Genomic DNA, 22,855 nt, shown 5'->3' on the forward strand with positions numbered 1-22,855 from the left:
GCTGCCCTCTTATATCAATTTCTTAAGGAAATTTAACAGTTTCAAAAGAGCACAATGAGGGGCCCAAAGAGAGTCCCCAAACAACTTCAAACAGAAAATGTTTGATCTCCTTGCCAAGTCGAGAAACATAGTAACCAAGGACAAAACCACTTTGGAGTCTAAGTTCACCTTGAACTTATAAAAACATTTTGTAAAACATTATTCATTGATTGAAAAAATATAAAAAGTAAAAATGATCTTGGGGGAGGATGGCATATTATTGCTTTACAAAACAGCAAAACTCTGAGAGGGAAATTACCATAGATTTAGAGTTTAAAGGGTCCTTAGAAGTCAGTTCTTCCAACCGTCTCATTTTATCAATGAGGAAACTGAGGCCAGAGAGATCAAGGGTCACAGACACTTAATGACAGAGCCAGAAATCAAACCCAGCTTTGTCTGACTTCAAATCCACTGCTGTTTCCACAACGCCACACCAGAATTATTTGTGGGTCACCTGGGAAGCTCTGATGCTTCCTGGCTGTCTAAGCTTATTGCAAACAACTTTCCTCAATCAATGCATCTGGAAAATGGGGATAATGGTCCTTGTAATACCAACCAGCCATGAGAATCAATGGAAAGACTTGTAAGTCTGGAATGGAAAAGAGATAACTCAGTAAAGGCAGAATAAATGAGTTCAAGTTTTTGAAGGGCTATTTTTGTTTGTTTTTGGTGAGGCAATTGGGGTTAAGTGACTTGCCCAGGGTCACACAGTAAGTGTTAAGTGTCTGAGGCCGGATTTGAACTCAGGTACTCCTGAATCCAGGGTCAGTGCTCTATCCACTGCACCACCTAGCTGCCCAGGGCTATTGTTTTGAAGAAGGTTTAATTTGTTCTGCTTGACCCTTTGAGGGAATAGAAAGTTCAGAGAAGCAGATTTTGACTTTGTTTGGGCATGTTTTAAAGTCCACAATTCTGATTATGCTATCTGTACCTTAAAATGATCTGTGGAAGGGAAGGGGCAAAGGAAAATTTGTAAATCTGTAAATTAGACAACTGGAAGATATGGAAAATAAGTATGATGTAGCATATAGAGCCCTGAATTTGAAGTGAAACATTGTTATTGCTTAATTAATCAGTTGTGTCTGACTCTTAGTGATCCCATTTGAGGTCTTCTTGACAAAGGCACTGGAGTGGTTTGACATTTCCTTCTCCAGCTCATTTTACAGATGAGGAAATTGAAGCAAACTGGGTGAAGTTACTTGCCCAAGGTCACACAGTATCTGAGGCCAGATTTGAATTCAGGTCCTTCTGACTCTAGGCTCTGCCCTCTCTGTACTGTGCCACCTAGCTGAGCTCAATTCCTGTCTCTGTTGCTTACTATTTGTGGGACAAACTATTTCATCTCTCTGGTTCTCAGCTTCTTGATCTGTAAAATAAGAAGGTTCTTGGACTAAATGAGTTCTGACATCCCTGCCAGCTATAAAACCAGCGAAAATTTTATACACAAATCTGTCAGCATTTCTGTAGCAATCTATTTGCATCCTCAATAACAGTAGAACAGACACACTAGTACTCTACTAGAAATGCTGACTATAGAAATAAGATGAGAAAAATAGATTGAGGGAATAGCAATAGGTAAAGGAGAAAGAAAATCATCAATTTTTGAAGGTTACATAATTGTGTACTTAAGGAGTTGACTGAAAAATTAATTGAAATAATAACTTCAACAAACTTTCAGGAAATAAATTTAATCTACACAAATCAATAGCATTCATATATTAATGCCAATTAAATCCAGAAGAGAGATAGAAAAAGAAAGCCCCTTTTGAAATTATCACATAATACATAAAGTACTTGGAAGTTTACTTTCCAAGACACAGACAAAAACTACATAAATGCAACTATAAGCAACTGCTTACAGAAATAAAGAACTGGAAAAATATTAATTGCTCATGGGTAGGATGAGTCAATATGATAAAACTGAGAATGCTACCTAAATTAATTTACTTATTTAAGGTCATACCAATCAAACTACTAAAGGATTACTTTTAAAAACTAGAAAAAGTAATAATGAAATTACATGGAGGGAAAAAAGGTCAAGAATCTCAAGAGAAATAATGAAAAGAAATGAGAGATGAGAAGAAAGGGGACTAGCAATGCCAGACTATGCTACAACTATACTACAAAATAGTAATTATCAAAATGATTTGGTGCTGGTTTGGTTAAGAAACAGAGAAATTGATCCGTGAAATAGATTAAATACACAAACAAGTGTATCTAGTAGCCTAGTATTCAATAAGCACAAAGACCCCAGCTACAGGAAAAAAAATTTACTATTTGACAAAAACTGGGAAAATTGGACAACAGTATGGAAGAAATTGGATTTTGACCAATCCTTCACACCTTATGCCAGGAGCAGCTCCAAATGGGTATGTAACCTAGATAAAAAAGATCATATTAATAAACAAATTAGATAAATGGAAAAAATGCCCATAAGATCTATAGCTAGGAGAAAAGTTCATGACCAAAGGATAGAGAGGATCACAGAAGATAAAATGGATAGTTTTAGTACATTAAGTTTTTACAATTTTTGCAAAAACAAATCTAATGAAGCTAAGATTAAAAGTGAAACAAACAAGAAAATACATCCCTGCAATGAATTGCTCGGATAAGGCCTCACTTTCAAGACATACAAGGAATTGATTTATGTTTTTAAGAAAAATAATGGTTCCCCAATTGACAAACGGTCTAAGAATATGAACATAGTTCTCAAGAGGAAAAAATAGTCTATAGCTATATGGGAAAAAATGCTCCGAATGATTTCAAATTCAAGTAATTCTGAGATTCTGCCTCATACCTATCAGGTTGGCAAAGATGATGAAAACAGAAAATGATGAATGTTTGAGAGGCTATGGGAAAACAGGCACATCGATGCATTGGTAGTGTACCAATGAATTGATACAATCATTCTGGAAAGCAATTTGGAATTATATGCAAAAAGTCACTAAACAGTACATGGCCTGTGACCCAGGCAGGAATACTACTCTTAAGCCCATACCCCAAAGAGACAAAAGAAGGGACAAAAGATCCTCTTTGTACAAAAATATTTAGAGCAGCTCTTTTCTGTAGTATAAAAAAACTGGAAATTAAGAGAATCATCATCAATTGAAGAATGGCTGAATAAGTTGTTGCATATGAATGTGTAGTACAGTTGTAGCATAAGAAATGAGGAAATAGATAATTTCAAAAAGACATGGAAATGTTTATATGAACTGATGCAGAATGAAGTGAGCAGAGCCAGAAGGACAATTTATACCACAACATCAACATTATCAAAATGAGCAATTTTGAGGACTTCTACAAACTGATAAAGAATGAAATGAGCAGACAGGAGACCAATTTAGACAATAATAAAAGGATTGCAAAAACAAATAACTTGTAAAAATAGTTGTAAGAACTATTTGCAACACAATGACCATTCCCAAGGACTGGTGATGAAGCATACTGTCCAGATACACTTAGGGTGCAAAATGAGACATGTATGTATATATATATATATATGTGTGTGTGTGTGTGTGTATATATGTATATACACATATATATATGCATTGAGGGAATCTATTTTGCTTGACTATGCATATTTATTATAAGACATTTGTATTTCTTTTCTTTTTCCCCAATGTGATGTGGGTGGGTGTGAGGGAGACAAAATAAATTTCTGTTATTTAAAAAAAATAATAAAGAGTTTGGCGGGGAGAGGAGACTACTGATAGAAACTGTTGCATGCACTTCCAAATGAGGTCACTGTTCTACTTAACTGTTTCTTATAAGATCTTTCATGAAATGGGAGTTGTCTGTAAGTGTTTGTTATATAAAAACAAAGCGTATCAATAAAACTTTAAAAGGGGTAGGAAAAGCCAGGTTGTACAGTGGATAGAGTGCTGGGCCTGGAGTTGGGAGGACCTGAGTTCAAATTCAATCTCAGACACTTACTAGTTGTGTGACCTTGAGCAAGTCACTTAACCCTGATTGCCTCCCCCAAAAAGATTTTTTTTAAACTTAAAAAAAAATACAGTATGAAAGGTACTCAAGGATTTTTTCAAGAGATCTAGAAGAAAGATTCCAAAAGAATAGAAAAGATGCTATGTCTACTCATCTCTCCCCAAAACAAAGACAACTGAAGAGATTTCAGGAACTACTAAGTCATGTCTATATTCTCTCTCATCCCTTTAAAATATTCATGAAAATGGTCTATAGGCACACTGAAGGTACCTTTCAAAACATGAGTGTGAAGTAAGTAAATCTTTCACCAAGGATTTTCTATAACAGACAGCATTCTTATAGTCTGACAAATGTCTGAGAAGTACAGAGAATTTAAGATATCTTGACCTGGTGGAGCAGAATGAAGTTTTAAAGGCTCTCCTCAAATAAACATCTCCCACCAAAGTGGCACATATTGATATTATACAAGAATCTATGTAGGGGCAGCTAGGTGGCGCAGTGGATAAAGCAATGGCTCTGGATTCAGGAGGACCTGAGTTCAAATCTGACCTCAGACACTTGACACTTACTAGCTGTGTGACCCTGGGCAAGTCACTTAACCCTCATTGCCCTGCGCAAAAAAAAAAAAAAAAATCTATGAGAGATGCAGCCATTGAGAGTCTTTTTTTTTTCAAAAATAGGCTGAAGAAAACAATACTGAGTGATTGGGGAAATGGATATTCATCTAAGGTTTGCCAATCTCATGGTCCTGGCCAGAGGACAAATATAAGTAGGCCGCTTAGTAAGACCAGAGTTCAAATCCAGTCTTAGATACTTGCTAACTACATGACCCTGAGCAAGTCACAGCTGCTGTGTGCCTCAGTTTCCTTATCTGTAAAGTAGATATAATAATAACATCTCCCTCATTGGGTTGCTGTGAAGATCAAGTGAGATAACATATGTAAAATGTGTTGGAAATTTTAAAACACTCTCTAAGTTCTAGTTATTATCATTATTTGTGGTGTTGTTTTTCCTTATCAATGGTGAGATTCTCCATTTGCTGAATTTCATAAAAGCTGATACTTTCGAATTATGTTGCACTCTCAAATGCTACACAGCCTCCAAAATGACTTCTACAGTCCCTCAAAGGAGATTGGACTAGCCAGCTGCATTAGCAAAACAAAGAAAATTAAAAATGCATATTATCCTGATGATGACATGCAGTTGGCAGGCAGCCCATTGAGTTATTCCATCAGTATGTGTTGGGCAGACATTGCAGGTAGACTAGAAACTGGGCCCAAAAATGACTATGAGGAGGAGAGTGGGATAGATTTCATCTGAGAAATGTCACGGTGCTTTCAATTATCTCAAATTCCTACGTTGCGGCAGGGATGATATATGGCTGTGAATCATTGAATGCCATCCTCTCAGAAGACTCAAGATTAAGATGACACCAGGAACAATGGAAAGATACATGGCACATGGTGAGTATAAGGAACATGAAATATACAATGGAATCTCACATGTGGGTTGGGTTCTAGAGTTAGTACAAAAGGCAAAAAGTTACATATAATCAAAATTGTGTAGTCAATATTAGCCTCTCTGGAATCCCTTGAATTAGCCAGAAGGTATAATATATTATTTTACTCTCCCAATGTCACATTCCCCCTTTAGGGCAAGTAAGAGAGGTCTGGGGAATAGAAGCAGCAGTGGTGTATTAGGTGAGTAGAGGAGCCCTAGAACCTTATTCACCTGGAACTTTTGGCTCATGCTCAACTCCACTTAGCATCCCAGACCTTAGGGCCACTCATAATCCTGAAATTATGGATCTGAGCTTCTGATTTCCCATATGTAGATTGGAGACTTGCTACACATATAGAGGTGGGGGAGAGAGGGAGCATGGCAAGGCCATATTGGAAGGACGTGATATGGTGGGCCCTGTATTCCCTGCTGTTAGATGATTATTCCCTTCTCCTCTCCACTTTCTCTTCATTAAATGCTTCTGTGATGGTATTGCTCTATATTATCAACAATGACTTTTGTGCAAAAATTACATGAGCCATCATCAGAAATATGTGTGACCAGAAAGGTAGGTGAGCTGGTCATGCAGTGAAAAGGAGGGAAAGATAATGGAAGATGGTCCAAGTATTGACCCAAGTATTGCTCTGACAAATTTAATGAACTTGGCAGGGATCCCATCTTTGTTTGAAACCTTTCATTGTTCCGACTACTCTCCCTCTATTCTAGGGGATTTTAACTTTTTTGTGTATTATGGACCCCTTTGTCAGTCTGGTGAAGCCTATGACACCCCCCTCCACTACTCAGAATAATATTTTTAAATGAATCAAATAAAATAGATGGGACTATGATGGAAACTAATTCTATTGAAATGCAGTTATTAAAATATATTTTTGAACCACTAAGTTCTTAGACCTCAGGTTAACAATCTCTGTATAGAGTGTGCACTATTGGCCTCTTGTTAAGGGATTTTCAATGACTTTGGCTGCCCCCACTATAAGTTGATTGGCTCAGAGCCTCAAGGGGATGGATTCTATTGGGAGGACCCATCCTCTCTGCTGGTCTACACAAATGAGCCAGACAGGCTTGCTCAGACCCCTTCCCTGGTTTTCTTTCTGCCATTCCTCTTTACGCCTTTCTTCCAACTTCTTTCTCTATTCGGCTCTCTTTTCTCCCCCATCCAGAGGCTCCCCCCTCCCCATGTTTCATTTACCTTGACAAGCATAATAACAATCTCAGTCATTTACAAGTCATTTACTAGTTTAGGCCTAATTATTGTATCCCAACAATCATGATTATGCATACCATTAAGTATATGTCAGATTAACTCTGCTCCAAGTTGCATTTGACTCTCACACAAAGCCCTGTTCATATTCCCTCTGTTTTTGTAGTCTGTTGCTCATGCAGCATGACGGTCCACTCAAAATCCGAAAAAAAAAAAAAACATAATTAGAGGAAACATTGCCAGCAAGTAGATTGGGATTTTTTTTCCCTGATTTCTCATTTTAAGATTTGTCAGTGAGACCTTCTGAGAACAAAAACGATCATTTAAAGGTCTTGTCAAGAGCTACAGTCTTTGGTAACTATCCTTTGATCATGGATTCTTTCCCTCAGCCCAGCAAACATAATTTAGGAAGAAATCAGGAGGTTGATTCCATGGGAAGGGAGGAGACTTCCCGAATTAATGAGCTTTGCTCTTCTTTCAGCCCATCTCCAATTTGCAGCCAATGTGTGTTTGTAATGTGCTCCAGAGGGGCAATTTATCCCAAAGGTCAGACTGTTTCAGGGGATGATTTAATTTCAGCTCTTTGCATTTGATGCTGGAATAAAATTTAGCTCCTTGAGAGTGTGGCGGTAGACCAAGCTTTATCATTATAGGAATCCTTGGAGAGGTGAATTAGCTCCATTGGGACCCAAAAAAATCTTATCACTTTTCTCACATGCCAACAAGAGAGTATTTTCCCTACAAGTGTTCTCCAGCTATGCTGGTCCCTGCAGAAGATGCGTTGTCTGGGAGTGGCTGCTGTCTCCAAATTAGTCACGGTGGGGCAGGTTCAGGATAAAGTCCCCTTTCCCATTTGTGGCTGTCCTGGACTTTAAAAATCACTCCATAAACACACCATCATAACCATAGCAACCTGCATTTTAGCTCTTGGCTTTATAGCCCATTAAAGTCAGTGGCTTTCATTTCTGATGATGTTTGTGAAGTGGCCTAAATGGTTTATGAATAGCAACCACTGGACTTCCAACATGGCTGAGTCTGAGCTAGGGTGACCTCACCTCCTCCCCTCCAACACTCCTTACCAGCTGTCAGGAAATAACCTGTCAAGTTGTCCTTGTTAAAGCTTGAGACAGTTCAATGGAATGATGCAGGAGCTTTCCCTCAAGAGCATAGCCTAGGACAATGATCGATTTCAGCATATGACATAGTCTCCATTAGCAATATGGAGCTCAACACAGAGACGCCCCAAAGAATAGGGCCCACCATAATTTAATTTCCATGATTTTCTACTGTTTCTAGGGGCTGACTAGAGTTGGAGATCATGGAACTTAGAGATCAATCATTTCTTGGATATCATTCTGTCTAATCTCCTCATTTTACAGGTAAGGAACTTATGGCCTGGAAAAGTCATGAGCCCAACACAACACAATGCTTTTCTCCTTAACTTTCATGGAAGTAAAATCAAAATCTGAACATCAGAGTTAGAAGGAATCCCACAGCTCATCGATCTTAATCACAAGCTAAAATATTTAATTCAATTCAATAAGCATTTATCAAACATCCTTTATATGTTGAAGACTGTGCAAGATGCTAGGCATACAAAGACCAAAAAATACAGTCCCTGCCCTCAAGGGGCTTACATGATTTGGGGCAAACAACACATACATGGGAAACTAAAACCAAAATGTTTACAAAGCAATTTCTGAAAGAAAGCACTGGTTTAATATGAAGTACAGTTTGTTAATAATAAAATGGGGGGGTCAGAGGATGTAGTGAAGGGTAAGAAGCTCTGAGTGGGGTAGGTTCATAGGAAGGATGGGACTGCCATGGATTACTATGAAGAGGCAGAGTATGGTGACCAGAGCGGGGAACTTCTGTCTTGGCTTCACAGGGATTCTGGGTGAGGCTGTAGAGTAGTAGATTTTCATCAATCAATCAAGAAACATTTGTTAAACATCTACTATGTGGCAAGCATTGTATTGGGTCTTAGGAGTACAGAAACAAACAAACAAAAAAATCTCTGCTCTCAAGGAGTTTCATTCTGTTGGGTAAGATAGCATACAGGGGCAGCTAGGTGGCGCAGTGGATAGAGCACCAGCCCTGGAGTCAGGAGGACCTGAGTTCAGATCCGGCCTCAGACACTTAACACTTACGAGCTGTGTGACCCTGGGCAAGTCACTTAACCCCAGTCGCCTCGCTAAAATAAAATAAAATAAAATAAAATAAAATAAAATAAAATAAAATAAAATAAAATAAAATAAAATAAATGTTTTGTTAATTGTTGATTGAAATCTCATGGAGATAGAGTAGAAATTGCAAGATGCAATTCCCATGTAGGAATGATGAGGATGAAGATAATGATTATGGTGATGATAGCTAATATTTACGTAATAATCCTTTGGGGGTAACTAGGTGACACAGTGCATAGAGCACTAGCCTAGGAGTCAGAACGACCTGAGTATAAATCTGGCCTCAGACACTCACTGGTTGTGTGACCCTGGGCAAGTCACTTAACCCTGTTTGCCTCTATTTCCTCATTTGTAAAATGATCTGGAGAAGGAAATGGCAAACCACTCTAGTATCTCTGTCAAGAAAACCCCAAATGGAGTCATGAAGAATTGAACATTTTTGAAATGATTGAACAACAAATACAGCCCTTTTAAGGTTTGCAAAGTGCCTTACAAATATTATCTTCTAAGGTTTCTGTGAGGATCAAATGAAGTATTTGTAAAGAGCTTAGCACAGTGCCTAGTGCAAAGTAGACCCTTAAAAAAGTGCTTGTTTATTTCCTTCCTTCCTTTTCCTCCCAAGGGTCCTTGGAGATAGGTGCTTTTATTTTTCTCCATTTGATAGTTGAGAAAACTGAGGTAAACAGAGGTTAAGTGACTTGCTTAAGGTCACAAAGCTGGTGAATATTTACTGCTGGATTTGAACTCAGAAATTCCTGACTCCAAGTCCAGTGCTCTATCCACTGCACCATCTGGTTGTCATAATGTTGCTTTGGTTATCAAGCCCTGGGAAAGAGGGTAAAAGTGGAGGAGTGGGATATGAATTCAACAGCAGGACTGATGTCAAGTCTCTGGTCCTCTCTTTTGGTCAAGGCTGGGATTGGTGGAGTCCTGCAGCCTGGCCAATCATAGAGGAGTGGCACAGAAACCAGGTATATCTTATACTGAGTCCCTGAAGAATTTCTTTCTGAAGACTTTCATCGATACAGAACCCATTCACATCGGATGTAAGCTGATCCATTTTTAGACAACTCCGATTGTTTTTTCCTAGTACAGAACTTAAATCTGCCTTTTCAAGCCTTGCTGCTCTCCTCCTGCTGCTGTCTCACTTCTAGGTCTGCCCCTTGGGCCCAAGCACAGCAAGCCTGATCCCATTTCTACATGATGCTTAAACGCTTGGACACAGTTGCCAAGTGCCCTGACATCTTTTCCAGGTAAACATTGCTAGTTCTTTTAACCAGCCCACATATGGCATGGTTTCCAGTGCTCTTGACATCTGGGTGCCCCTCCTCTGGATATAATGTAGTTTGTTAATGTCTTTAAAAAAAAAAAAAGTGATACCTGAACTGTTCACGATATTGCCGGTGTATCCTGATCAGAGCAGAGTACATTGGAGACCATGAGCTTCTATATTCTGGATGCTGTGTCTCTCTAAATGTAATCTAAATTCGATTAACTTCTTTTGGCAACCATGTCACAATATTGACTCACATTAGCTTTGCAGGGTTTTAAATTCCCCCCATGTTTTCCCCCACAAGCTGAGGTCCAGCCCTGCCTCCCTCATCCTATAGTTAGGCAGTTGGTTTTTTAAACCCATGTAAGAATTTATATATTTCAGCCTGAGGTCATTTTCGATCCTGACTCATATGACACATTACTTATACCTCACAACTTCACATCATCTGCATATTAGAGATACATTTTGTATATGTTCTCATTCAAATGATTGGTGAAAATGTTGAACCAAAGAGGAGGGGGGAAGGGGACAAGCATTTGTTAAACACCTGCTATTTATTTTCCAGAGACTGTGCTAAATGCTGGACAAATATTATCTCATTTGAGAGAGTCATGGGCAGATCCCTAGGGCTCTGCACAAGAGACCTCTTTCTAGGTCAGTGGCCCCCAGTGTTTGTGAGCATTAGGAATCCTTTGTAATATGAAAACATTTCACAGATACCCACATGGGATCATAGATTGGAAGAGAAGAATTCATCTAGTCGCCCCCAGCCCCATTTTACAGATGAGGAAGCTGTCTCAAAGGGAGACATTAATTCCTACCAGGAGAAGCAGGATTTGGGTCAGAGGCCACCACTCTGCTCTCATCAGAGAGAGGAGTTACTGGGCTAGAATTATATCGATGTGCCCCCTTAAATGTTGTTAGTCTAGGGGATGGGATGTTCAGGTTCAGGATAACTTCTGATTGCTGCTACATTACTGGGGGAGGGAGGAACTTAAGCTTTACATCCAAGATTTGCTTCCCTTCCCACCAAACACCAGTTTGAAAATGAACACATGCATAGCAATTAGGCAAAAAAACCCCATTTATCCAAATTGGTAGCAAAAAAAAAAAAAACCCAAATCAGATAAAGTATACATAGGAGAGAAAATATTACATAGTGAAGGAGCTCTCCCACTGGGAGTGGGATAACTCAGTGAGAGAGAGAGAGTTCTAGATCCCACCCAAGGGGAAACTCCCCCCAAATCTGCAATGTAGCAATGTGAGGATAGGGACCTGTTTGAGACTGCCAGCTTCTCTCACGTCAGCTTCTTCCTATAGTCATTTTCTTCAGCAACTAGAAGTAGGGTTGGCATCTTCCATCTTATCTCTCAAAGCCAGAAGTGACTACAGTACCTGAAGCAACTTGATGTCTAAATAGTACTGAGAAGTTCTCTCTCTCTCTCTCTCTCTCTCTCTCTCTCTCTCTCTCTCTCTCTCTCTCTCTCTTTCCTCTCTCTCTGTCTCTGTCTCTCTGTCTCTCTTTCCCTTTTTCTCCATCTCTTTCTCTTTCTCTCTCCCATCTCTTTCTCCTCTCTCTCTCTTTCTGTCTCTGTCTCTCCATCTCTCCCCACCTCTCTCCTCTCTCCTCTTTCTCTCTGTCTCTGTCTCTCTGTCTCTCCTTCCCTCCCTCTATCCATCTCTGTCTCTCCATCTCTCTCTCTCTCCTGCTCTCACCAACTCCACACCTCCTTCCCTTCAAAAAGGGCATGTTATTCATTTCTAACAATGAGTTGGGTCCCATGCCAAGGGGCTTTGGAACTGTGGTTATATCTTTTTAGATTTCTTATAATTTACCCCTTTCCTCCTTCTCCTAGAAACCCTGGTTTTCTTGCTCTCAAGAATGACCCTCCATCCCCTATGTACTTGCACTGGCTGTCCCCATGACTGTGATACACTTCTTCTTCCCCTCTGCCTAATAAAACCTGAGCTTCCTTCAAGGCTCAGCTCAAGTGCCATCTCCTCCAGGAAACCTTTCATGATCTTCCTAGTTGTTAGTGTTCCCCTACTACATATTTAATTATCTGTGTATGTGTTGTAACTTTCAACAGAAAGTAAATTCCATGAAGGAGGGCAGAGAGTATGCCTTTGTATGCCCAGGGTCTAGCATGGTCCCTTACACACAATGAATACTTAACCATTGGTTTTTGAGTTGTATTGAAAAGGAACATTGACTAAACTCAAAGGGCAGCAGCTCAGCACACAGTGGCCAGCAACTCGCTGGACAAATAGAGAGAGGAATTGGGAGCACATATTTCCTGCATGATGCTAATAATGTTACTAGAGAAGGGTTCTGGAAGTCAAAGGGAGTCATGATTATTATGTGTGTGTGTGTCATATCCTTATGCTAGACTGACAGCTCTGCAGGGCAGTGATTTCAGACAGATGGCAAAAGTCAGCACCCCTTCCTCCTGCTCTGCCCTCCAGGAAAACATCAGGGAGAGAGGCAGTGAAGAAGGAAAATAGCTAGTTGTTCAGTTTGCCTAGAACAGAAAGATCCTCAAGGTAAGTGCTGTGAAATAAGATTGAACCTGGGTTGTGGGGAACTCTAAATGCCAGGTTGAGGAGTTTCTGGATTTTTTTCCTAGTGGTAATAAGGAGTCACTGAAGATGTTTGAGCACATAGTCAGACCCAGGTTTGGTAAGGTTACTTATTTTAGCAGCTATTTGTAGGATGAACTGGAAAAGATACAGGAAGACTGGAAGGAAGGAAGATGAATTAGGGGGCTCCTATAGAAGTCCAGACAGGAGGTAGAATCAAGAGAGTGAAGCCAGAGGAAGCATTTTTGCTTACCTCACCTAGTATACCTCCTCCACAATTTAGAAAACATGCCAGACCAAATTTTTATCAGGAAAGCAAAGAAAAAGTCACTGTGAGTTGTTTTTCTAGCTCAGGGCAGCTTAGGAAGACAGAGAGGTTTGCTGAGGACAGGGCTAGCCAGGAGCACACAGTGGTCAGAGTGGTGGGGAACATTCCAGAGGCCGGGGAGAAAAAGAATGTGGAGACAAAGTACCAGAGGAACAATCAATGAGGTAGAAAAAGATCCCAGGAGATGCCTGAATGACTACTGGCTTCAGGATTGAGTGCTATCTGGCAGCTCTACTGACCATTACCTAGTTCCTGGTCATAGATCCAGGATGAAGAGGACCAGTCATGAGCCAGTAGGGGCCTAAATGAGTATTGAACACAGAACGAGTTCTGGAAGTATTGTGTTTCTGAGCCCAGAAAGAGAATGGCAACACAAATCTAGCCTTTATGCCAGTATATAAGACTGAAGTTTAATAACCGGGCAGGAGTGACTTAGAACAAGAGGGAGCCCTCAGTTCAGTCACTCTGAACCCACAGAACTTCCTAGTTGGTTAACAGTAACTGAGACTAGAAGAAGTCTACTAAAACTCAATTATAGACAAGCCAACAGACCAAACCTACAGAGCTCAGTCTTGGAGAGCATTGAATAGACCTCTCTCTGAATTGTGCACACTATTTTGGGAACACTAAAAACTTTCAGGTTCCCAGATAGAGTTGTAAAAGCAGCAAAAGAACATAAAAAGATAGAAGCTCAGACTTTACATCCCCCTGAAAGGTATGCAGAACCCAACACTAACATAAAGGCCAAAGTCAAGAAATAGTCTGGAAAGATGAGTAAACAACAACAACAACAAAATAGAATCTGACCACAAAAATTTACTATGGTAACCCAGAAGCTAATTGAAAACATATATACACTGGGGGCAGCTAGGTGGCACAGTGGATAAAGCACTGGCCCTGGATTTGGGAGGACCTGAGTTCAAATCTGACCTCAGACACTTCACACTTACTAGCTGTATGACCCTGGGCAAGTCACTTAATCCTCATTACCCCACAAAAAAGAAAGAAAGAAAGAAAGAAAGAAAGAAAGAAAGAAAGAAAGAAAGAAAGAAAGAAAGAAAGAAAGAAAGAAAGAAAACATTTATATGCAAAGTCTTAAAGAAAAATGCAGATTGGACTCAAACCCAAAAAAGAATTCCAAGGAGAGTTAAAGAAAGCAATTTTTTAAAGAGTAAAACAAATATTTTATAAAACAGATAATAGCACTATAGGGGAAAATGGGAAAAGAAATAAGAGATAGGCAAGGAAGATATGAAAAGGGAATTAACACCTTGGTAAAAGCACAAAATCTCACTGAAGAAAATAACTCCTTGAGAATCAGAACTGGCCAAATGGAAGCTAATTATTTCATAAACAACAAGAAACAATATAACAAAGTCAAAAAACTGAAAAAAAAAACCCAGAAGTTCAGATGAAATGCCATTAACAAACTATGAATAGAGAGAAAGGGATGGGTGTGAGAAATGATGGAGAAGCAAAAATCAGTAAAACATGGTAGCTGATTATTTAATGAGAACCTTGGGAATAGCAATGGAAAGAGAGCTCTATTTAGATTCAAAGGATCTGGATTTGAATCTCTATGTGTAATTGTAAAAGTCTCAACCTCTTAGGACCTCAGTCTCCTACTATATAAGTATCTCTGTCTATGGTCCACTTCAGCTCTGAATCTATGATCCCATGATCAGTTCTTTGCACATGGTAGAAGCTTAACAAATATTTGTTGACTGAATATTATTCTACCACATAAAATGTTGATTTTTTTTTTTAGTAAGGCAATTGGGGTTAAGTGACTTGCCCAGGGTCACACAGCTAGTAAGTGTTAAGTGTCTGAGGCCAGATTTGAACTCAGGTACTCCAGGGCTGGTGCTCTATCCACTGTGCCATCTAGCTGCCCCTAAAATGTTGATTTAATGAAAGAATGCTGAAGGAATAAAATGTTTCCCTTTATAATATTAATTCTGTTTTTCCTCCCACTATTCCTAATTGTCCTTACATTTGCTTCTTGGATTCACTAGTCCATGAATGTTCTCTTTGATTCCTCAAAATCTCAGATTGTTTGTATGGTTTTTGGTTTTTTAAAGAAAATCAAAACAAAAAGAACCAACTCTTCTCCCCTTCCCCTGAAAAAACACATTCTTGGTCTTTTCTAGTGCTAGCCAAATGAAAACAAACATTTTGTTTCTCAGTGTTGCATTTCTGGCTGGTCATTTTAAATATTCAGTACCCTGTTGACCTCTGAGTACTTTTGAAAGAATGACTCAAAGTCTTCCCTTTGGCTGAAAGTACAATTATTTTCTTTGATGCTTAAGTTCAGCTTGATGGAAGGTATGATTATTGTTTGCCAATCACTCTTTTTTGTCTTTCGGAATATTATATGGAAACTCTTCCTTCAATTTCTCATCAATAAGGAATCATTTTCTCCTTAGTATATTCCCTAATGATAATTGCAATGGATTATTATGGCAAGGATAGTTGTTGAGGATGTAGAAAGGGAAGTGATGACCACAAAGAATCAGCATAGACTCATCAAAACAATTTAGTTTGTTTGTTTTTTCATTTTTAATTTTTTTTGACACATTTACTGGGGAAATGCCACAGATATAGAATGCCTGTATTTCAGCAAGCCATTTGGCAAAGTCTAAAGTCTCTCACTTTAATTAGGTGGTTTAGTGGATAGAATGCTGGACCAGGCATTAGGAAGACTTGTTCAAATCCAGTCTCAGACACTTACTAGCTGTGTGACCCTGGGCAAGTCACTCCATTTGCCTTAATCCACTGGAGAAGGAAATGGCAAACCACTCCAGTATCTTTGCCAAGAAAACCCTATAGGCAGTAATGGTGTGCTATGATTTACAGAGTTATATTTTTTTTGTTTGTTTTTTGGGGCAATGGGGGTTAAGTGACTTGCCCAGGGTCACACAGCTAGTGTCAAGTATCCAGATTTGAGGCCAGATTTGAACTCAGGTACTCCTGAATCCAGGGATGGTGCTTTATCCACTGCACCACCTAGCTGCCCCTGATTTACAGAGTTATAAAGAATCAGACATGATTGAACAACTGAACAACAGCCATGAAAGTTGTTCACATTATCCTTGTGGACAAGATGGGCATATATGGACTAGATGATGGTACAGTCAGGTATGTTTGAAGCTGGTAAACTGACTGGACCCAAAAAGTAGTAATTAATGGATCATAGGATCTAGATGGATATTAATAGTAGAGTATACCAGGTTCCTGTCCTCCATCCTATTTTATTTAATTTTCTGTTTTATAATGACTTGGATGAAAGTATAGATACTTTGTTAATCATATGTAGCTGGCATAAAGCAGAGAGGGATAACAAATACATTAGATGATAGAATTAGAGACAGTTAGGTGGCACAGTAGATAGGACATTAGGTTCAAATCCAGCCTCAGACACTAGCTATGTGACCCTGGGCACGCCTCGATCACTTCAATTCTGTCTGCTTTAGTCTCCTCGGCTGTAAAATGGAAATAATAACAGCACTTACTTCCCAGGGTTGTCATGAAGATCAAATGAAATAATATTGTAAAAGTTCCTGGCACAGAGTAGGAATTACATAAAAGCTAGTTATTGTTGTTGTTGTTGTTTTTATTATTATAAATGGTATTCAAAAAGATCAAAACTTATCTGAGACCTGAAGTTAACAAGACCAAATTGAACAGGCACAAATATAAAGTCCTATATTTGGTTTCAAAAACAAATGACAAGAAAGAGAAAAATGTTTCTGAAAATTGATTAAATGAAAAAGATCTTGGGGTCCAGGTACACTATGAATTCCTTTTCCCTGGAAGACTGGACTCTGTCTTCTCGAACCCCTTTAGCCTCTTTCTACACATCCTCTCTTGGAGATCTCAAGGGTTTAAATGTGATTTTTATGCACATTGCCTCCCTTCATGCTGAAGCCAGATGACTTAAAGAACCAGATAAAGAATCAGATTTAGGGCTATAAGGATACTGTAAAACCTTCATACAAAACCTGCTCATTTTACAGAATCTGAGACATGGAGTGGTTATTACTTGCCTAAAGTCTTACAGGTTATAAATAACTGGGGCAATCTATATTCTCTCACTCCAACTCCAGGCTTATTTCCACCATAGCACAATGCCTCTGACTAGTCAGGAAAATTATGTATGAGATTCATGCTTTCAGTGATGACCTGTATATAAGTTACTCTGAAATCTAAGATTCTATGATTCTGTTTTCAATATACTCTGTGACATCCCTCAGAACTTCTCTGCACCTAAGTAGTTTAATTTATTAAATGAAGATGATAATAGCTTTCCTACCTCAGAGGCAATATGATGTAGCTTAGAGCTAAGAGAAACATGGGTTCAAATTCTGATTGATACTTGCTAGTCATGTGATAAAGGGAAGGTCAATTCTCAGAATCTTGGTTTCTTTATCTATAAAATAGGCATAATAATACCAGAGCAGCTAGGTGGCACAGTGGATAAAGCACTGGCCTTGGATTCAGGAGGATCTGAGTTCAAATCTGGCCTCAGACACTTGACACTTACTAGCTGTGTGACCCTGGGCAAGTCATTTAACCCTCATTGCCCCACAAAAAGAAAAAAAAGAAAAAAGGCATCTTCCTGAGTTCAAATCTGGCCCCAGACACTTACTAGTTGTGTGACCCTGGACAAGTCACTTGGCCCTGTTTGCTTCAGTTTCCTCATTTGTAAAATGAATCTGAGAAGGAAATGGCAAACTAGTCTAGTATCTTTGCCAAGAAAACTTCAAATGGGCTGATAAAGAGTTGGACACAATTAAAAGAACTGAATGACAACAAAAATAATACTTGCTATATTTAGTTCACAGGGTTATTGTAAACAGCTGGATGGCACAGTGGATAAAGTACCATGACTGAAGTCAGGAAGACTTATCTTCATGAGTTCAAATCTGGCCTGAGACACTTAGTAGCTGTGTGACCCTGGATGAGTCATTTAACCCTATTTGCCAGAGTTCTTCCTTTGCAAACTGAGCTGAAGAAGAAAATGGCAAAGCACTCCAGTATCTTTGCCAAGAAAACCCCAAATGGGTCACGAAGACTGAAACGACTGAACAACAACAAGAAAAAAAATATGCAAACCACTTTGCAAACCTTGAAGTGCTATAAAAATGTCAGCTATTATTATATATTTCACAGTCCTGTTTTTAGATTAAATGAGATCATGTGGATAAAAATCCTTTGTAAACCATAAATACAAATGTAAGGAATTGCTATTATTATAGTCAGACACAGCAGGACATAAACTTGAATACTAGCATTCATTGCCATCCTGAGGGTAGCGTGACCATTAGTCTCAGCATCAAACAAGAAGAGGAGGATGGTAAAAAGAAAAAGCAGAACCAGAGGTGGCCCCAAGTGGAATGAGTTGCTTCATAAGATAATGACTTTCCTGTCACCAGAGGTCTTTATACAGAACATGGAAGACCATTTTTGGGGAATGTTGAAGGGGGGCATTCCTGTTCAGGAACACGTTGAACTGGATGACTTCTGAGGTCCCTCCCAATTCTGATGATCCAGGGTTCTTCCTTTCATCAGATCAATCACAGATCAGTTCCTTTTTCAGAGATTTACTAAACTTGGGCCCAGCAGCAATGTCCTCCAATTATATTGGCTTCATTGGCTTCATAGCAGGAATCACCCCTCAATACTAGCCAGGTCTCAGATTTTTCACTGCCTTTGTATTCCATAAGTCATGACTTTATTCCATGGCAAATTTCCATTGGTGTTGTAATTACACAGAATCCTAAAGTCCTAGAGCTGAGAGGAGCCCCATGGTCAATTAGATCAGCTGCTAATCTTCAGACAAAAATAGGTTTAAACCTTTCAAGGTCAATGATTATCTATCCTTTTCCCCATGACCTGAAAAGCTGTAAATTCCATGGCTGGTTCCAGTGGCCTGCCACTCTCACCATTATTGATTGTCTAGGAGTTCCAGATTTTATAAAAGACTATACCTCCAACTACAGCCAGGAACTTTTATCTGACTTTGCCCACTTATCAGGCTAATATTTTACAAGCATGGCCCAGGCCCCACTCTGCAAGGATCAGAGCTCCTCCAAACCAAAGAATGCTTACAACCACTCCCTCATCCTTCTTGGGTGCAGTTGAAGCCCCCAAGTAGCAACTGAGGGAGGGTAGATCGACAGACAGACATATAGGTAGGTAGATTGTCAGGTAGAAGGAAGAGAGAGAGAGAGACAGACACAGAGACAGAGAGGGGTAGATAGAAAGGTAGGTATCAGAAACTGAGGCAGAGAGACAGAGACAGGTAGATAGATAGACAGACATATATAGGTAGGTAAATTGAGAGAGAGAGAGAGAGAGAGAGAGAGAGAGAGAGAGAGAGAGAGAGAGAGAGTAGACAGACATATGGGTAGATACAAAGTTAAGTAGTGGGAGACAGAGACCGGTTGATAGACAGACATAGGTAGGTAGGTAGGTAGACAGAGAGAAAGAGATAAGTAGAGAGATAGATGTATAGATAGAAAGGAAGACAGGTAGATAGACATAGGTAGATAGCAGGAAAGAGATAGGTAGGTAGGTAGGTAGGTAGGTAGGTAGGTAGGTAGGTAGGTAGGTAGGTAGGTAGGTAGGTAGGTAGGTAGGTGGGCGGGTGGGTAAATGGATGGATGGATGGGTAGATAAAAAGACAGATGGATAGGTAGGGAAGGGGAGAAACAGACATAGGTATATAGACAAGTAGGTAGGAAGAGAAAAAGAGAGACAGACAGGTAGATAGACAGGTAGGTAGGTAGGTAGAGAGACAGCGATAAGTAGAGAGAGATGAATAGATAGAAAGACAAGTAGATGGACATATAGGTAGATAAACAGGTAGGTATGTAGATAGAAAGAAAGAGGGAAAATGGAATAAATAGATGATAGATGGATAGATGTAGATAGATAGATAGATAGATAGATAGATAGATAGATAGATAGATAGATAGATAGATAGATAGATAGATAGATATAGATTTTTCAAGGGCTTACTATGTTCCAGGCACTGTGCTAAATGCTGCAGATACAAATACTAAGAAAGAAAACAGTCCCTACACCCAAGGTACTTAACATTCTAATGAGAGAAGACCTCACACAAAGGGAAGCAGAACATGGGAAGTGGAAGAGTCCTGTTGAGAAGGTGGAGAAGTCCTTGGGAGGAAGCCAGGCCAGGAGCACAATGATCATGGCCAGGGCCCCTCCAGAAATAGCAGTCACATGCAGGGTGTGCTTAAAAGTATTTAACAACTGGTTCTCCAGGGGGGGAAAAGTGCCTGTGATGCACTTTTCAGTTTATTTTGTATTATTAGCATTTTCTTCATCACTTTCTTAAGTCTAAACAAATAAACAAAACAATAAATCAAGCCCTGATTTAAAGCATTTGCCAAGTTTCTGAGGTGTAAATGCTCACACTGAAAACCGATTCAAGTTAACTTCAGCACACCCAAGAAGACACAATAGATTAAAGGGGCATCATACTGGTCTAAAGCCTGCCATACTTACAGTAGGTAAGAAAAATAAAATAAAGCAATATAGCAAAGCACTGTATTCAGAACACATAGGTCCAAGGCTTATATTAATAATTATCTATGCTATATCTTTCCGTTTGTCTACATACCACAACTTCCTTTCTTTTGTGGGGTGGAAAAGAAATGTTTTTAATGTTTTATTGATTTTTTTGTTTTCATAATTTCATTTCTAAATACAACTTGTTCCTCTGCTTTAACCAAAAACTTCAGTCCAATCCAATAAAATGAATAAAAAGAAAGACAGTCCCTGCCCTCAGGGAGCTCACAATCTAATGGGGGAAGGGTGTGAGGAGACAAAACACATAAAAGGAGTCAGGAAAGTGGGGGAAAGGCACGGTGAGGTGGGGATACTCGGCATGAGGGCATCTTTTTCAGTGGAGTTGAAAGAAGGCAGGGCAGCAGGTGCTGTATGGAATGAGCAAAAGTCCAGTTTCTACCCTTTCTAAAAAAGACATTGGGAGGAATTTAGTATTCCAGCCCTCCAATCAGAGGGGAAAGGAGGATGAGGGAGGTGGTGTCAGTCAAGGCTTGAGTTAGCAGCATGGTAATGAGATTAGAGGTGTTGGGCTTGACCTGGAAGGGGCATCTTGTTTGGTGTTGAAATGAGGTGGAGCCACAAATGCAGAGTGAAATGAAGACTTTAGAAGAAAGTGGGACAAAGCAGTTTAGCAAAACTAATGCAGAGGCAATGTGGTTCAGAGGGAAGTCCACTGGTTCTGAAATGAAAGGACCTGGGATGAAATCTCACCTCTAATGCTTAGTATCCGTGTGACCCTGTGCAAGTCACAACCTCCCTAGACCTCAATTTCCTCATCTGTAAAATGAGGAGGTTGGACCAGATAGCCTTTGAAATTCCTACTGTCTTCTAAAGGGTTCATTTGGTGATCAAACAAGTCTGAGAGAATATGCACAATTTTACCCGAGTCTCTCACCTAAACAAAGAAAAAAAGGAAGTACATTTCCCCTTCCTTCTTTTTAACAGCCTTTCTTCTTTTAGTTGTAAAATAGGTTGTTATGTTTTGACATGCATATTTTTTTTCCCAGCTCATGGAACCCAAGATAAGCAGAAGGACGATAGCACCTCTAGGTACCATTAGCAAAGACCTAGAAATCTATTTCCTACAGACTTCTGGTTGTCAGTATTTCTGGCAGCAATTCTGAACCTTTTTTTTTTTTTTTTGCCTCATTTCTGGCTTCTTAGAGCATCACGATCTCAGAAAAAAATCAAAATTGCAGATGACTCAAAGAACAATGTAACAATGCCTACTGGGGGTGAGTAAGCTGAGCTATGGCTTGGGAATGAGAAGTGATGTAAAAGCTTCAACAAAGAAGTGGGCTTGTCACAGAGCAAAAGAGATAGTATCTCTATCAGATAGTAAGGACCTCAGAGGCTCAGATAACTGAGGCAAGGAAATCAAGTGACTTATCCAAGGTCACAAAGATAGTAATGATGACAACAACTGGAATTGATACCATGTTTTATAGAGCTTGCAAAGGTTTTGTTGTTGTTGTTGTTTCTTAAAGGGGCAATGAGGATTAAGTGACTTGCCCAGGGTTACACAGCTAGTAAGTGTCAAGTGTCTGAGGCTGGATTTGAACTCAGGTCCTCCTGAATCCAGGGCCAGCGCTTTATCGATGGTGCCACTTAGCTGCCTTTTAATATCTTGCTTTTTTTGAGGGGCAAAAACTGTATTCAATTTTTTTTTCAGGGCAATGAGGGTTAAGTGACTTGCCCAGGGTCACACAGCTAGTAAGTGTCAAGTGTCTGAAGTCGAATTTGAACTCATGTCCTCCTGAATCCAGGGCCAGTACTTTATTCACTTTGGCACCTAGCTGTCCCTCAAAATGGTTTTTTTCTACCCTCATTTGAGCCTCAACAATCCCCTGAGGTGGGAGTAGGGGAGAAGTCATAGATGTGTACTTTCTTTAACAGGAACTCTCAGTGAGGAAAAGTCTCAGTTCCTATCAACAAATGTTCTGCAAGTTAAGAGAATTATCTGAGAAGTTAAGCAACTGCCCATGGTCCTATAATTAGTAAGCACCAAGAGGCGAGCTATGAATCCATGCTTTTCCTTACTCTGAGTACATCAATTCATTATAATAAAAGACTTACAGATGCACTGGTATCCAGAGCAGAGAATTTATAGACAGGATCGCTTGATTTCAAATCCTACCTCAAACACTTACCGTGTGACCCTAGTAAGTCACCTCGTCTCTATTGAC

The 22,855-nt window shown here is 39.5% G+C and overlaps 1 long non-coding RNA gene across 1 annotated transcript in view; it reads left to right on the forward strand.

Annotated features, from left to right (window-relative positions):
* The window catches only part of LOC122729471, a 29,349-nt gene extending 19,213 nt beyond the window's left edge, over window positions 1–10,136 (forward strand). The window contains exons 3-5 of the long non-coding RNA XR_006353327.1: window positions 5,350–5,444; window positions 8,000–8,082; window positions 9,802–10,136. This is a non-coding gene — a long non-coding RNA (uncharacterized LOC122729471). The remainder of the gene's footprint in view (window positions 1–5,349; window positions 5,445–7,999; window positions 8,083–9,801) is intronic.
* Window positions 10,137–22,855: the final 12,719 nt, after the last annotated feature.

The sequence above is a fragment of the Dromiciops gliroides genome, chromosome 1, assembly GCF_019393635.1.
Source record: "Dromiciops gliroides isolate mDroGli1 chromosome 1, mDroGli1.pri, whole genome shotgun sequence".
Classification (NCBI taxonomy): Eukaryota; Metazoa; Chordata; class Mammalia; order Microbiotheria; family Microbiotheriidae; genus Dromiciops; species Dromiciops gliroides.